At 45.2% G+C, this 13,909-nt stretch overlaps 1 protein-coding gene and 1 pseudogene across 1 annotated transcript in view; both read left to right on the forward strand.

Annotated features, from left to right (window-relative positions):
* The window catches only part of B4galnt3 (beta-1,4-N-acetyl-galactosaminyltransferase 3), a 91,354-nt gene that overhangs the window by 10,258 nt on the left and 67,187 nt on the right, over positions 1 to 13,909 (forward strand). The window lies entirely within an intron of this gene.
* LOC141424456 (U6 spliceosomal RNA) lies at positions 13,743 to 13,843 on the forward strand (annotated as a pseudogene).

The raw sequence follows: 13,909 nt of genomic DNA on the forward strand, positions 1-13,909 counted from the left end.
GACTTCTGGCCACTTTGGCCTCCAAGGTCATCTCTGACAACATGGTCTCCATATAAGCGGTGACCTCAAAGATTAAGTGTCTCCCTGTTGAGATCTTCTTACAAATCCTCTCATCTCCTTTCTCGCCTGCCCACCAGCCAGCATTGAAATGGATTCGTGTGGTGTTGCTCATGAATCTTCACCCTAGCCAGCCAGCTGGTCTCATCGCTTGGTCAAAGATTGGCACAGGGAGTGAGGACAGTGAGGATTTCCTCTGGAACCAGAGACAAAGTGCAATATGCATTCCCAGTTCTTGGTTCTCCTTTCCATTTCAGCTGAGTAGAGGGCCTGGGAAAAGGGAAATGGGGATCCCAAATGAATGACTTCCGGCATCAGCGGAAGGCAGGAAGATCTCATTGGGTGGGGGTGGGGGAGAGACTTCTACCCCACTTTTTCATTCTAATGGCTGTATTTTTGGGGTCTATAAATTTTATTTGGCTCTCTTTCACATTTGTTAGATCCCATTTAAAATTTATTAATCTTGTGATTTTAATCATTTAGAACAGAATTATTTTATCTAATCTATTATCTAAAGTTATCGGTTGCCCTCAAAACTAAGGGCTGCCAATTATTAGCCTCTGCTAACACAGATCATCACATTTTCATGTTTGGCCCTTGGAGATTTCCTTTTCTTTATGGAGGGCTTAACTGTGTCCATAAAAAGAAGTTAGTCAGATTTCATGCAGACTTTTAAATAGTTTGCTGTATTTTCCAAAAGGAAGTCCTTTGGCTTGAATCTCTAAGCTCTCCTCCAGCTCCAGCAGTCTGTGGTTATTGGTGTATGTGTCTATGCAAAGGTAAACACCTCCATGGGAGGCAGAGAGCATCAGCTGAGTCACAGTTGAGGGAACCCCAGTTCTGCAGCTTAGAGGCTCACGTAGGATGAGGGAGATGAGGTTGAGAGGTAGTTGCAACCTGACTGTGGAGTTTGGATTTTGGTGGGAGTAACAGAAATTCTTTTAGGCTGGGATTTTATGTGATGAAGGTGGCATTTTCTTTTTATTATCCACTAATTTGTATCTTAATTCTTCAAACATTTATTGACCCTTTCTATGTCCCAGGATCTGTGACTGTAGGTAGATTAAGCTGTTGGAAGTTTGCAGGATGACTGGGTGTACTGGTGTATGCCTGTAATCCTAATAGTCAGCAGGGTAAGGCAGGAGGATTAAGAGTTTGAGGCTGCTGGGCTCTGGTGGCTCATGCCTTTAATCCTAGCTACTTGGAAGGTGGAGATCAGGAGGATCACAGTTCAAGGCCAGTTGGGGCAAATAGTTTGTAAGACCCTATCTCAACCAGTAACTGGGTATGGTAGTGTGTGCCTGTCATCCCAGCTATTGTGGGAAGCAGTCCACTCTGACCAGGCAAAAAGTGAGACCCTATCTCAAAAAATAACCAGAGCAAAAAGGGCTGGGGACATGGCTCAAGTGGTAAAACATGAGTACAAACCCCAGTCCTTACAAAAAAAAAAAAAAAAAGAAAAGAGTTTGAAGCCAGCCTGGGCTACTTAGTGAAACCTTGTCTCAATAAACAACACCAACAAAACAAAACAACAAAAAAAACTGCTCAGGTGGTGGGCAATAGTATCTTAGCTAAAAATGGGGCAGATGAAAGCTGAGACATGTCAAGGAAAGAAGCGACAGAGTTTGGTGGTAGATTGATGTAGAAAATTCTGAAGTTCTGGGTTTCACCCACGGTTCTCTGGCTGCACACTGCCGTGATAATCTCAGTTAAGGGCTGCATTGCTCACCCATCTCAGAAATGCTCTTCATGAACAAAAGCACCTCCATTTCTTCTTGCAGATGGCTCTCTGGGACTTGGGTAGAGCATCATTTCTGGAGAAGGGTGAAGTGAGACAGACACTCAGAAAAGGGTAGAGTGCCTGCCTAGTAAGCGTGAGGCTCTGAGTTCAAATCCTAGTACTGCCAAAAAAAAATGTATATCGAGCACCTGTGAAGTGCCAGGCAATGTCATGGTATCAGGGACGTAGCACAGAGCAAGAAATGTAAAGTCTGCCCTCCAGGAGGCTGCACTTACTGGTGAGGAGAAGACAGACAATAAAGATGATAACAAATAGGTAAGAATTTCAGATGGTGACATGTTCTAGGAAGAGAAAGGTAGAGTGGCACAAAGTGACCGGACGGAAGGGTGAGAAGAAATGGGTTGGGAGGGTGAGGGGGTTCTCCAAGCAGTGACATTCCTATAACAGGTCTCTTCAGGTAGAGGACACAATTACACGCCAAATGAGTGTCAGGATTACAAGGCCTTCAGGAATTCAGAAAATGGGAGCTTGGTAGAAGAGGGAAAATGTGGGACAGGGTCAGCTCTGGTCTTCAGAGTAAGCATCTCCTCCCTGCCCCTCCTGTTGTCCTGAAAACAAAGCCCTGCTTTACTTGCTGGCAGGAGGAATCACCTCCAACTTGGAGCTCTCTCCTGGGAGTGCTGCAGGAAGGCTCAAGGCTCTGTGTGGGCCTGGGGAGAAACTGATATTCATTGTTTTCCCTCATTATAAATCTGCATCCCAAACCTAGCATGGGGGTGGTGTCCTATTGAAAACCTGGCTGGAGTTAACCTCTGCTCCCCCTTCCCTCACAGCATTTTCTTCGTACTTCCATTAGTGCACTTATCAAAGTCTGCCTTGCATCAGAGTTATTTATGTCTGGGTTTGTCTTCCCCCATGAGATGGAGAATTTCTAGAGTGTTGGACCTGGGCATTTTTCCCCTTCATCTCCCTGGTGCAGGTTTTTTTTTTTTTTTAACCTTTTGTGGGCCACATATACCTATAAGAGTTGGTGAGGAAACTGGACCCTCTTTCTAGAAGCTTACCCATCCCTCAGATATTTTGTGTACTATTTTTTTTTGTGTGTGGGGTAATACTCAGGCCCCTGACCCTATCCATGGGTTCCTGGTTAGTAACTGCCTTAGTTCTTTACCCAATGCATGATGAGTTCTCAGAATCTGATTGACTTGGGAGCAGTCTACCAATTAAACTCCTTTACTCTAGTTGCAGGGCAAAAGAGCCAGGAAGCAGATCCACTGTTAGGAGATGCAGAAGAGAGTATATAAACCATCACCTGAAACAGCCACCTACAGATCAGTGACATCACTGTGCTTCTCCAGGGGGAACCAGAGTTGGGTCTTGGCTTGGTCTTCTCTCACACCTGTTCCTTTGCTCACACTGTACCCCCAGGGCTATGACATCCCTTCTTCTTGCCCTTTAAAATTCTGCTTACCCTTTGATCCCATATCTTCCCTCAGCTATTTCAGAACCAGCTGACCTCATCCTCTTTGGAACTTTGGCACTTATGTCGTCTGGAGCTTATAGTTGAGTACTTATTCTCTTTAACTTATGTGCCATCTGGTTTGGTCTTGTGTACTTCATCTCAGTTGTTAGAGAAGTCAAAGGTGTCACCAGAGTATGTAGTTAGGACACTTGTCCCATAGTGTTGGAGATGCCTGGAAGAGGCAGGTGGTTACCATGGAGATAACTTGGAACTCCCAGTGTTTCCTGCTAATGGACACAGCCATCCTTTCTGCCTTGACTTTGCCATTGCTGTGGTGCCCTCCATGCCTCTTCTTCCCATCATCATAGCATAGAGGTCAGGAGCAAGGCTGTGGGGCCAGTCTTCTTGAGTTTGATTCCCAGCTCCAGTGCTTAGTAAGCTGCATCTCACTGAGCAGATGACTGAGTCTCCATGTGCCCAGTTCTCTACCTATAAAATAGGAATATTATTAGTAGGACTTGGAGTAGTTCCTGATACATAGTGTTTGATAGATGTTAGCTGCTATTGTTATCAGGATTTTTTTTTTTTGTGGAAATTGAAGTCAGGGCCTTGCACTTGCTAATTGTTATTGGCTTTTAAAGCCCCTCTGTAGCTGGGTGCTGGTGGCTCACGCCTGTAATCCTAGCTACTCAGGAGGCAGAGATCAGGAGGATCACAGTTCAAAGCCAGCCAGGGCAAATAGTTCCGCAAGACCCTATCTCGAAAAAAACCCATCACAAAAATAGGACTGGTGGAGTGGCTCAAGGTGAAGGCCCTCAGTTCAAGCCCCAGTACCACAAAAAAAAAAAAAAAAAAAAAAAGAGAAATTAAAAAAACAGCCCCTCTGTGTTTCTTGATTGGTTGTAAGGTGCTAGGACAGGAACAGATCTCAGAGATAGATATCTAGATAGGTAGCTAGATAGCTACCTAGATGATAGCTAACTAGATGATAGATACATGATAGATAGATAGATAGATAGATAGATAGATAGACAGATAAACAGATAATGTGGTTTGTAGTGGTGGGCTTTGCACATACTAAACATACACTCTACCACTGAGCTACACCCTCCCCACCCTCGAGTCCCGGATCTCAGATGTTAAGTTTTGAGATGGCTGACACCTGTGTTTCTTATTCTAGGCTCATGGCGGCCATCTCTAGTAGAACATGAAGTTCTTTTACTGAGCCCAGATGCAATCTCAGAATCTTTATCAGCACAGCTCACCAGGCAGTCACTACAAATTGATTCGAGTTAATTTGTCCAACCTCCTGACTTTACTAAATGAAGAATTTAAGACCTAGAGTTTTAGATACCCTGTGCAGATGGCGTAGCAGCCTCAGACTGACATGGAGGCTGCTTTTCACCCTGCCACTCACCACTCTGCCTTGTTCATTCTCTTTTTTCCCCTTAAGTAATTTTTAATTTAATCTTATTTTTGTGGTGCTGGGGGATGAACCCAGTGTCTTACACATGGTAGGCAAGTGCTCTACTCCTAATTATTAGCTATACCACAATCCTATTTATCTTTTCTTACCAGTGAACCTATCAAGGTTATTACTCTTTAGTTAGCAGTAACTCAGCTGCTATTGGAGTGATCTGTGTTCCCTGAAATTTCTTTTAGGACACCCTGCTTTGATAGTGCTGGTTGAAAATAGCCTGCAAAGAAGTTCTTGTGGATGCTGATGGCTGAAAATTGGAAAAGTATTTACATACGGAACATTCTGCAGGAGTAACTTCTAATTATGTTATCAGGAAATACCATCTGTCTATTATGGGAAGTATTTACTGAGGCAAAAGCTATTCAATTGGAAGTGGTATTTACCACTATGAGAAAAATAGAGGTGCACTGCCCAAGGTGTTTGTTGATACAGAAAGAATAAGGAGGTTCAATTTCTGGAAATGGCAATATATTGTAATATTTTTAGGGAAACAGTTGTAAGATATTTTTAACAGCTTTTACAAATCTAAAGTAGCTTTTTTTTTTAAAGCAAGATTACCTTATTGTACGTTATTTGGTTTGTTCAAGGTGATTATGCTTGGGATACTTAGAAATTTGAAGTTGGTAAAGGCAGAAGAATAACTGAAACAACACTTAACCAAAATTATTTCTTTTCGCAACTTTTTTTCTTTTTCAAAGAAAAAAATTGTTAAGAAGGAGTTGTTTTTCCTGTATTTTTATGATCCTTTATATGTCTCAGAAGGTTTGGAAAGTTCCAGGCAACTTTCCCCAGCTGGCAAGGTTTTTGTGGACAAATCACGAGAGAAGGAGCGGAAGGTGAGGGAGAACAACAGTACTTTGTTTTTGTGGGGGACCTTCCCTCCCCCCAACCCCGGGAACCTAGAGCCTAGAGCCCGCAGCTGCATTTATGGGATCTGAGCTTTTACCTCTTTTCCTTGAAGAAAGTTTGGTCCTTTTCTATCCATCTGGGAAGATATCCTCTGCCACAGCCTAGGATTCCTGTGGGGCATAGGGGTAGAAGGGACCCCATCCAGCGTGATGAATCCTGGAGTTCACTGGGAAAACAGGAAACAGCCTGCTGCCTCCATGTAAAAGGAGAAACTAAGGCAAGAGGGAGCTGGCACAGACCAACTTAAGTGTACTCTTCATGCCACTTGTGAATTGGAAGGCTCACAAAGTGTTTTGACTCTTAACATTAGGTAAAGGATGTAGGATAGCTCAGAAACTCAGCAGTCCACAAGAATCAGAATCTCTCTGGTGTCTCTTAATTCTTGCTTAAGGGCGCTTTGCATCATGGCTGTGGCTTTGATGAGATTACTGTCTAGATCCCTCCCCTAGACCATTGGGATGGCGTTCTTTAGCTCAACAAAGCTGTGCATGAGTAGAGGGACTTTGAATCTGGTCATCAGCAGTAAGGACCCTTGGCTGTCTCCCACCAGCCAGTGAGGGGGAACAAAATGAAAAGGGAAATATGAGGGAGGCAACCATGGTTCTTAAGGAATCTGTTTTTCTTTTGCGGTACTGGGGATGGAATCCAGGGTCTTGTGTGTGCTAAGCAAGCACCCTACCACTGAACTACAACACCAGCCAGACAAATCCGTATAAGGGGGAAGGTAAGCAACTGTGTCAGGTGCAGATGAAAGATCCAGAAGAATGAGACCTGAGAAGAAACCAGCATATTTGGCCAAGGAGCAAGGAGAGTCCCTGGTGAATTGTGTGATCACCTGACATCTGCCATTCCGGAGGAGGAAAGTGAAAGCCATGTGATGTGGTCATAGAGTGTTGGACTGGGGCTTTTAGTGCTTGGGCAGTTTGTCCCCTAGTCGTTCAAGTTTTTGCCACATTTAGGAGCAGTGGATCTTGGGTCTGTTTCAAGCAGCCAGCAGGATGGGACTACATTCAGCACATGGGTAGAGCCTAGGAGTCAGGGGATGTGGGGTTCAGTCTTGGTTCTGATATAAACTGACTCTGTGTCACTGAGCAAGTCATTTCTGCCCTCTGGGCCTCAGTTTCCTTTTTTTGTAAACACAGACTTGACTGGTTCTTGAGATTTTTCTTACTCGGACATTATTTCTATAGAAAATGGTATTTGCCTAGCTGAGCCCTGGTGGCTCACACCTGTAATCCTAGCTACTCAGGAGGCAGAGATCAGGAGGATTGTGGTTCAAAGCCAGCCCAGGCAAATAGTTCGAGAGACTCTATCTTGCAAATATCCAACACAGACAGGACTGGTGGAGTGGCTCCAATGGTAGAGCGCCTGCCTAGCAAGAGTAAGGCCCTAAATTCAAACCCCAGTACCCGACTCCCCTCCCAAAAAAGAAAAGAAAATGGTATTTGCCTTAGCTCTGAGTATTCTGAGTTGGATGTGGCTAGAGAAAGACTAGCAAAAAGGAGACTCGAGGAAGATTCCTGGGTTCAAATCCTGGCTCTGATCACTTACTAGCTGTGCAGTCTTGCCCTATATAAGCAGGACAGGGATTTGAGCCAGGATCAGCTCTGATCCCTGAGACAGTAGCTGTCCTCTACCTTCCCAGCATACACATTCTCCTCTCTCACTAGGAGGTGTGGATTGTGAGGGAGGACTGAGGTTGGATGAGCTGTGGTAATGGTCCTTAGGATCTGTGGGGAGATCCGCCTTTGGGTGGCAGGTCAGTGTTTGGGCGGGTGGTGGTGGGGAGACTCCCCAGGCCCTGCTGACTATAGTCATCTTACTCTTAACTCTCCTCTGCACTTTTTTTTTTTCCTGTACTGGGGTTTGAACTCAGGGCCTTCACTTTGAGCCACTCCACCAGCCTTTTCTTTTGTGAAGGGTTTTTTGAGATGGGGTGTCATGAGCCATTTGCCTGAGCTGGCTTCAAATCGAGATCCTCCTGATCTCTGCCTCCTGAGTAGCTAGGAATACAGGTGTGAGCCACTGGTGCCTGGCCCATACTCCTTTTTTTATTTAACATTTTTATTAGCATATATTAGTTGTACGGGGGGTTTCATGTGACATTTCCATATGTACTTTCAGAGTATCTTGGTTGGGTTCGCTTTCACCATCACTTTCTTTCATCCTCCTCCCCCTCTTCTCTGCACTTCTGAGCTATGGACTGGACCAGGTCCCACCTCAGGTCCTGGCTCCCTCTCTTCCTTATCCGCTGGCCAGCCATCACATAAACTCCACTGTGTGCTCAGCCCAGAGGTGGAAAGACTTCTGCCCAGGGACTGGCCGAGGAGTTGGCTGCTTGTTTTGGCAGTTCCTACCACAGGCCTCCTGACCAGACCGTCAGAAACAGGGGGAACTAGAGGTGGGAGTTAGTGAGTCATGGGCTCAGCCTTGGGGAGGGAGCCCTTGTTAGAGGTACCCCTCCAGAAAGCAGACTTCCTATCCCAAAGATGGGGAGTGGTACTTCTAGGTTCTTCCTCCCTAGCTTGCTGACTCAGGTCAGCTACTTTGGTGAGCATCCCTGTGGTGGTCTGTGTAATGGGAATAGTGGTCCTGACCTCAGTTGTGGTAGCAAATTGAAACCCTGGTACATCAAAACCTCTCAGTAGGCTTGTTTTCCCTGCCTTGATGTGCCTGGAGTTAAGGTTGGGGGCAGGGTATACCCCATGGATACAGACATGGGGGAGGAGCAGAAAGCACAACAAAGTCAAGTTCTCTGCACCCAGAAGCCCTACTTCCCCATGTGTGCTTGCAAGGCTCAACCAGAGGCTGACCATGGTGGGAGGGCGAGAGGTTGTTCTGTGGGCCTTCTTCTAACCCCTTGTTGTCCTAGGGCAGGGCAGACAGGCTCCCAGTCATTACCTCACCGCAGGACCCTGTCTGCCAGATTGAGCCGTGGAACTGCCTGGGTGGAGAGCTCCGGGCTAATTTTAGACCTGGAGACTCCCTGCCAACAGCTGTGGCTAGGCCCAGGCATCTGGGCTGGGATGGCTGCGGGGATGTCTGTCTCTTTGCGGGAGCTCTAGATAAGGCCCTATAGTTCTGTTCTGGAGGCACATTCCTGCCTCTGCCTCCACTGCAGAGAAAGCCTGGTCATGGTTTCTTTGCACAAGGCTAAGACTTTGAAGTCACCTCTTTCTCTAATGCCTCTTTTCTCCTTTTTGTATTAACGTATTTCCATCCTCCATCTGCTCTTTCCAAGTGGCTTTGGAGACTAGAAACTTTTAATATGGCACCCTAAAGAGGGATCCAAAAAAGGAGCACCAGGGAGCGAACTCTCTTGGATTGTTTATAGGCTAAATCCAGCCTCCCACTCAACACCAAGCTAGTAATCGAATTTATTGCATTTCAACCTTTTTCCTATCAGCACTCTCATTAAGTGACAAGAAAAGATAATATTCGTGTCATACCTGAGGGTGAAGACACAAGGGTCTCTGTGTTGGATGCAGTCAGCCCTTTCTTAGCTTCTCTGACCCAGGGCTCCAGGGGTTTGTATTTTGTTTGGCACATCTGTTACCCACCTGAAGCCTGCCAGCAGTGTTGGCACACTAGTTGGGCAGCTCTGGTATCGTTTTCCAGCAACTTGCTATTACTGTTTTATGAATGCCAACTTGCAGCCCGGGAAATGTCTCCCAGGTTAATCATAGACTCATGTTGGAAGGGAGCCTTTCTTCTTTATGTACAGATGAGTAAACTGAGGCCCAGAGAACTTTGGCCAGCACTAAATAGCTAAGAGCAAATGGCTGATTCTGGTTACACTTCTGTCAGGACAGTCATTCATACTCTCGTTTATCCAACGTTTATTTATTTACCTTGAGACAGGGTCTCACCCTGTTGCCCAGGCTGGCCTTGAACCCCTGGGCTCAGGTAAGCCTCAGCCTCCCAAGTAGCTGGACTATAGGCTAGCTGACATTTATTGAGTGCTTATAATGTTCAATACTCTGGAGATACAAAGATCAAAAATAGTTTCTGGGATTCATCTATATTTGGTTTAAAAAGAAAAAAGCTGGTAGTGTAGCTCATTGGAAGAGGGCTTGTCTAGCATGTGTGAGGCCCTGGGTTTGATCCCCAGGACTAATAAAACAAAACTTCAAGGAAGCAAATTTGGGAGAGCAGTTGTTTCTGGGGAGACAGAGATGGAGAGAGGTACAAAGGGCTACAAGGAATTATGTCTGATTCATAAGCAGAGTGATGTGTACACAGAAGCCATTCATATGTATAATCTTCCTTCAGATGTATTTCTTTTAAAAATAATTTAAGAATAAAGAGAGTTCATAAACTAGAGAGAAGTGGCCTATGGGTTAGGTAAGGAGGAGTAAGACAAGTAGATCACTTGTTACAAGGCAGGGTGATAAGAGCTGGCAGAGCTGTAATAATAGTAATAATAATAATAATAATAATAATAATAATAATAATGGTAATAGCAGCCCAGCTGTGTGTACTTGAGACATGATCTCATTTAATACAGTGGCCCCATGAGATGCACGATCCTTTACATTGTTCCCATTTTACAGAAGATGAAGCTAAAATTCAGAGAGGTAACTTAGCTCGTTCAAGATGTCACTCTGAATCACCTCTGCAGTCAGCACCCACATCTCAGCCATTGATGCAGTGATGGAGGAGAGCAAGTGAGGTGACTTGTATAGTGAGCTGGCCAGGAGGGGCTGGGAGGCACAAAGACAGGCAGGTGCCTTTATCTCTCTAAACTTGTTTCACATTCAATAAAATGGAACTGATTTCCCTTGCCACTCCTCCTTATGCAAAGAATTGGACTATAAAAGCACTGCATGAGGGCAGAAGCTGAGGCTTATGGAGAAGAGTTCCGTGCCAACTGCTTTGATCTTCCCTCCACCCCATCAGGAGCACGTGATTCCAGCATTACAGGGTAGTTGGCCTCTGTGCTCTTAGCATTCCTCTAGCAGATCTCTCTTCTCCCTGCCTTTCCCAGGGTGCTGGCCTCTACTCCGGCAGTGAGGGTCCTTATGGGGCTGAGCTGGTACAGATGTGAAGCCCTGTTCTTTCTCCATCCCTAGCACAGTAATGCTGCCTCTTAAGGCATGCCACCTTCCACAGTTATCTCTTGGGGCCATCACCCTCAGCTGATAAGCTGAGACTGTAAAATCCTTGGTCTGCCCCTGTTTCTTAGCCTGGCTGCACCTTTGAATCACCTGAGTTGCTTTAGGGATGTTAGCTGTAAGGACTGTCCACACCAAGAGAGTGGCTCAGTGGTAGAGCACTGGTCTAGCATGCTTGAGGCTCTGGGTCCATCCCCAGCACCACAAAAACAAACCAAACCCCCAAAGCTACCCATGCACGCTCTCATCCCAAGTCAGCCTCTCCTAGTCACTGGAGAGGAGGGGAGGTGAGCACCCACTTCAGCAGATAGTGAAGGTAGAGAAGTGCAGGTGTGGTGAGTCTAGAAGTAAAAAGTAGTGAAGAAATCTAATGTTCCTGTGCCTGTAGCACACAATAGATTTTGGGTGTTCTTTTCCCTCTTTAAAAAAAGTCTTTGGACACTAGTGGCTCACACCTGTAATCTTAGCTACTTGGGAGGCTGAGATCTGGAGGATTTCGGTTTGAGACCAGCCCAGACAAATAGTTTGTGAGACACTCCCCCCATCTCCAAAATAACCAGAATAAAATGGACTAGAGGTGTGGCTCAAGCTGTAGAGCCCTGAGTTCAAACTCCTGTTCCACTAAAAAAAAAAAAAAAAAAAAAAGTCAATGGAGAGATAAAGCCTGAACCTTAGGCTGGTCCAAAGATTGCACTTTATGGTAGGGGGCTAGTGTGTGTGAGGCTGTGGGTTCCATCCTCATACTGGAAAAAAAAAAAAAGACACTAGCAAAGGCTAGAATAGAAAAAGAAAGAAGCAATGAAATAAGGAGGAAAGAGAAGTAATTGAGAAGTTTGAAGGATGCTAAATTGCTCCCAGTAATGGTCCCAGACCTTCCAGTAGTGCCTGTTCTGTGAATTCAAGTCAGGCCAATAGACATTGGATCATATCATACACATGGACTGCAGAGGACACAAAGAAGCCTGACCTCTATCCAGTCAGTGTTCCAAGAGCTGCTGTGTTCTTGCCAAACAAAAATACACATCAAAAACAATCCCCTTGAGGACTGGTGAGTGGCTCAAGTGGTAGAGCACCAGGCTAACAAACGTGAGGCCCTAAGTTTACACCCCAGTGCCACCAAAAAAAAGCAACCAACCAACCAGTCAAACAAACAAAATAATCCCCTTTGTGTTCTCCCCAGCACCCAGAAATCCCCTCATAAGGAATAAAATCTAGTGTAGAGGAGAAAGGCTTTGTGTTGGAGGAGGGATTTGAACTTGGATTTAAACAGAGATTTAAATGGAAATGGAGGAGAATGAAGACAGGGAACAAGCCAAAGATATGCCAGGAGTGATGAAAAGCCTGGCTGATGGGAGAAGAGGCTGCCACATTTGCTGGGGGTAGGGGATGTTGGGAAAGGAAAGAGGTACTTACAGTCATAGGGCAGCTAAAGTCAAGAGACAGGAAGGGAGGAACCAGCTGTGGGAAATGGGTACAGCCTCATAGCTGTGAAGGGTAGATGAAATACGACCATTTAAACACATTTTCTACCTCTGGTTTGAGCCTGATTCCTTGACATTAGGAATCAGCAAATTCAGACCCCTGGGCTGAGGTGAGTGTTTACAGATGTTTCACCCAGGAAAAGAGGTGTGAATAAACCAAGACCCAGTGAGTGGTCTCAGAATTAGTAGTTCTCAGGCCCCAGGTGGCAACTAAGAGTGACTTAGAGAGCAGCAAGTCTCAGCCGTGGGCAACACACTTCCCCACAGGAAGCCTAGAAAACAATTGAAGCAATACAAGCCATATAACTGCTCACTTGAAATTGGGTAGATTTTACTGCATATAAATTAAACTTTATTTTACTTCTGAAACAGGGTCTCACTAAGTTGCTCAGACTGGTCTTGAACTCATGATCTTCCTACCTTAGCCTCCTGAGTAGCTGGGATTACAGGTGTGCACCACTGCATTTGGCCTAAACTACACTTTTAAAAAGTAGATTTTAAAGCAAAACACAAGTCCAGCGTGTAAGGAGTGCAGAAGTTTTCACTCTGTTCTAACAACAAGTAAAAACCTAAACAAATTTAGAAATCAACAACTCTTCTTAGATCCTTTAGAGAAATGAAGTCAGGGAAAACTGCTGCCCCCAAAGCTGGACAGACAGGAAGATGCAGAGAACTACAGATTGTCAAAGCAGAAATCCACCAGCAGAAACCTGGCTTCCTCCATGGAAACCTGTGCTGGGTAGGAAAACTTAAACTGGAATTGAGGAATTGCTGGAGACTCAGTCTATACGAGCATGACTGTTCAAACGCCCGGGGGGGGGGCAGTCATTGGCCCCGTGCCCTCACTATTGTGAGTTTTACCTTCAGGAGCCCTCACAGTAAATGTGCTTATGGCAAGGGAAGAAAGGGAATGGTTTTACTGCGCCTAACCAGCTGGCCTGGCCCCATCTAGTCATCCTGTCCAACCTAAAAGGGGAGACTGAGACACTGAAGGTCACAGTTCAGAGGCAGAGGCGCACCCAGAGATTATGATCTAGGCACAGGGCCAGAGAAGGCACCTTCTCCCCTACACCATACCACCACCTCACTATAGGCCTCTTCACCACAATTCCTTTACTCAGTACTTAATGTCAGCCTTTCAGCAAAAAAAAAAAAAAAAATTACAGGACATAATAAAGGGCAAAAAGCAAACCAAGCCAAACCACAGTTTGAAGAGACTTAATACGCATCAGAACCAAATTCAAGAAGCTGGGCATGGTGTTGCACAGCTGTAATCCCAGCACTTGGGAGGCTGAGGCAGATGGATAGCAAATTTGAGGCCAAATTAGGCTATATAGTAAGACCCTGCCTCAAAAAACCGAAACCAAAAGAAAGAAAAGAAAAGAACCAGATTCAAATTCAAATATGGCAAAAATACTGGATTTATCAAATCGGAATTTTTTTTTTGATGGGGGAGAGATGGGATCTCACTCTGTTGACCAGGTTGGCCTCAAACTTTTGATCCTCCTGTGCTCACTTCAGCAGCACAAAAAACACAGAAGATCAGCATTTCTCCTGTGCAAGGATGACATACAGATTCATGAAGCATTTCATATTTTTGTAGGAGGGTCAATATGGTGGGAATATTATGAAACTCTTATATGAAAATGGAAAAATGAGACCAGC

Source organism: Castor canadensis, chromosome 6 (assembly GCF_047511655.1).
Source record: "Castor canadensis chromosome 6, mCasCan1.hap1v2, whole genome shotgun sequence".
Lineage (NCBI taxonomy): Eukaryota > Metazoa > Chordata > Mammalia > Rodentia > Castoridae > Castor > Castor canadensis.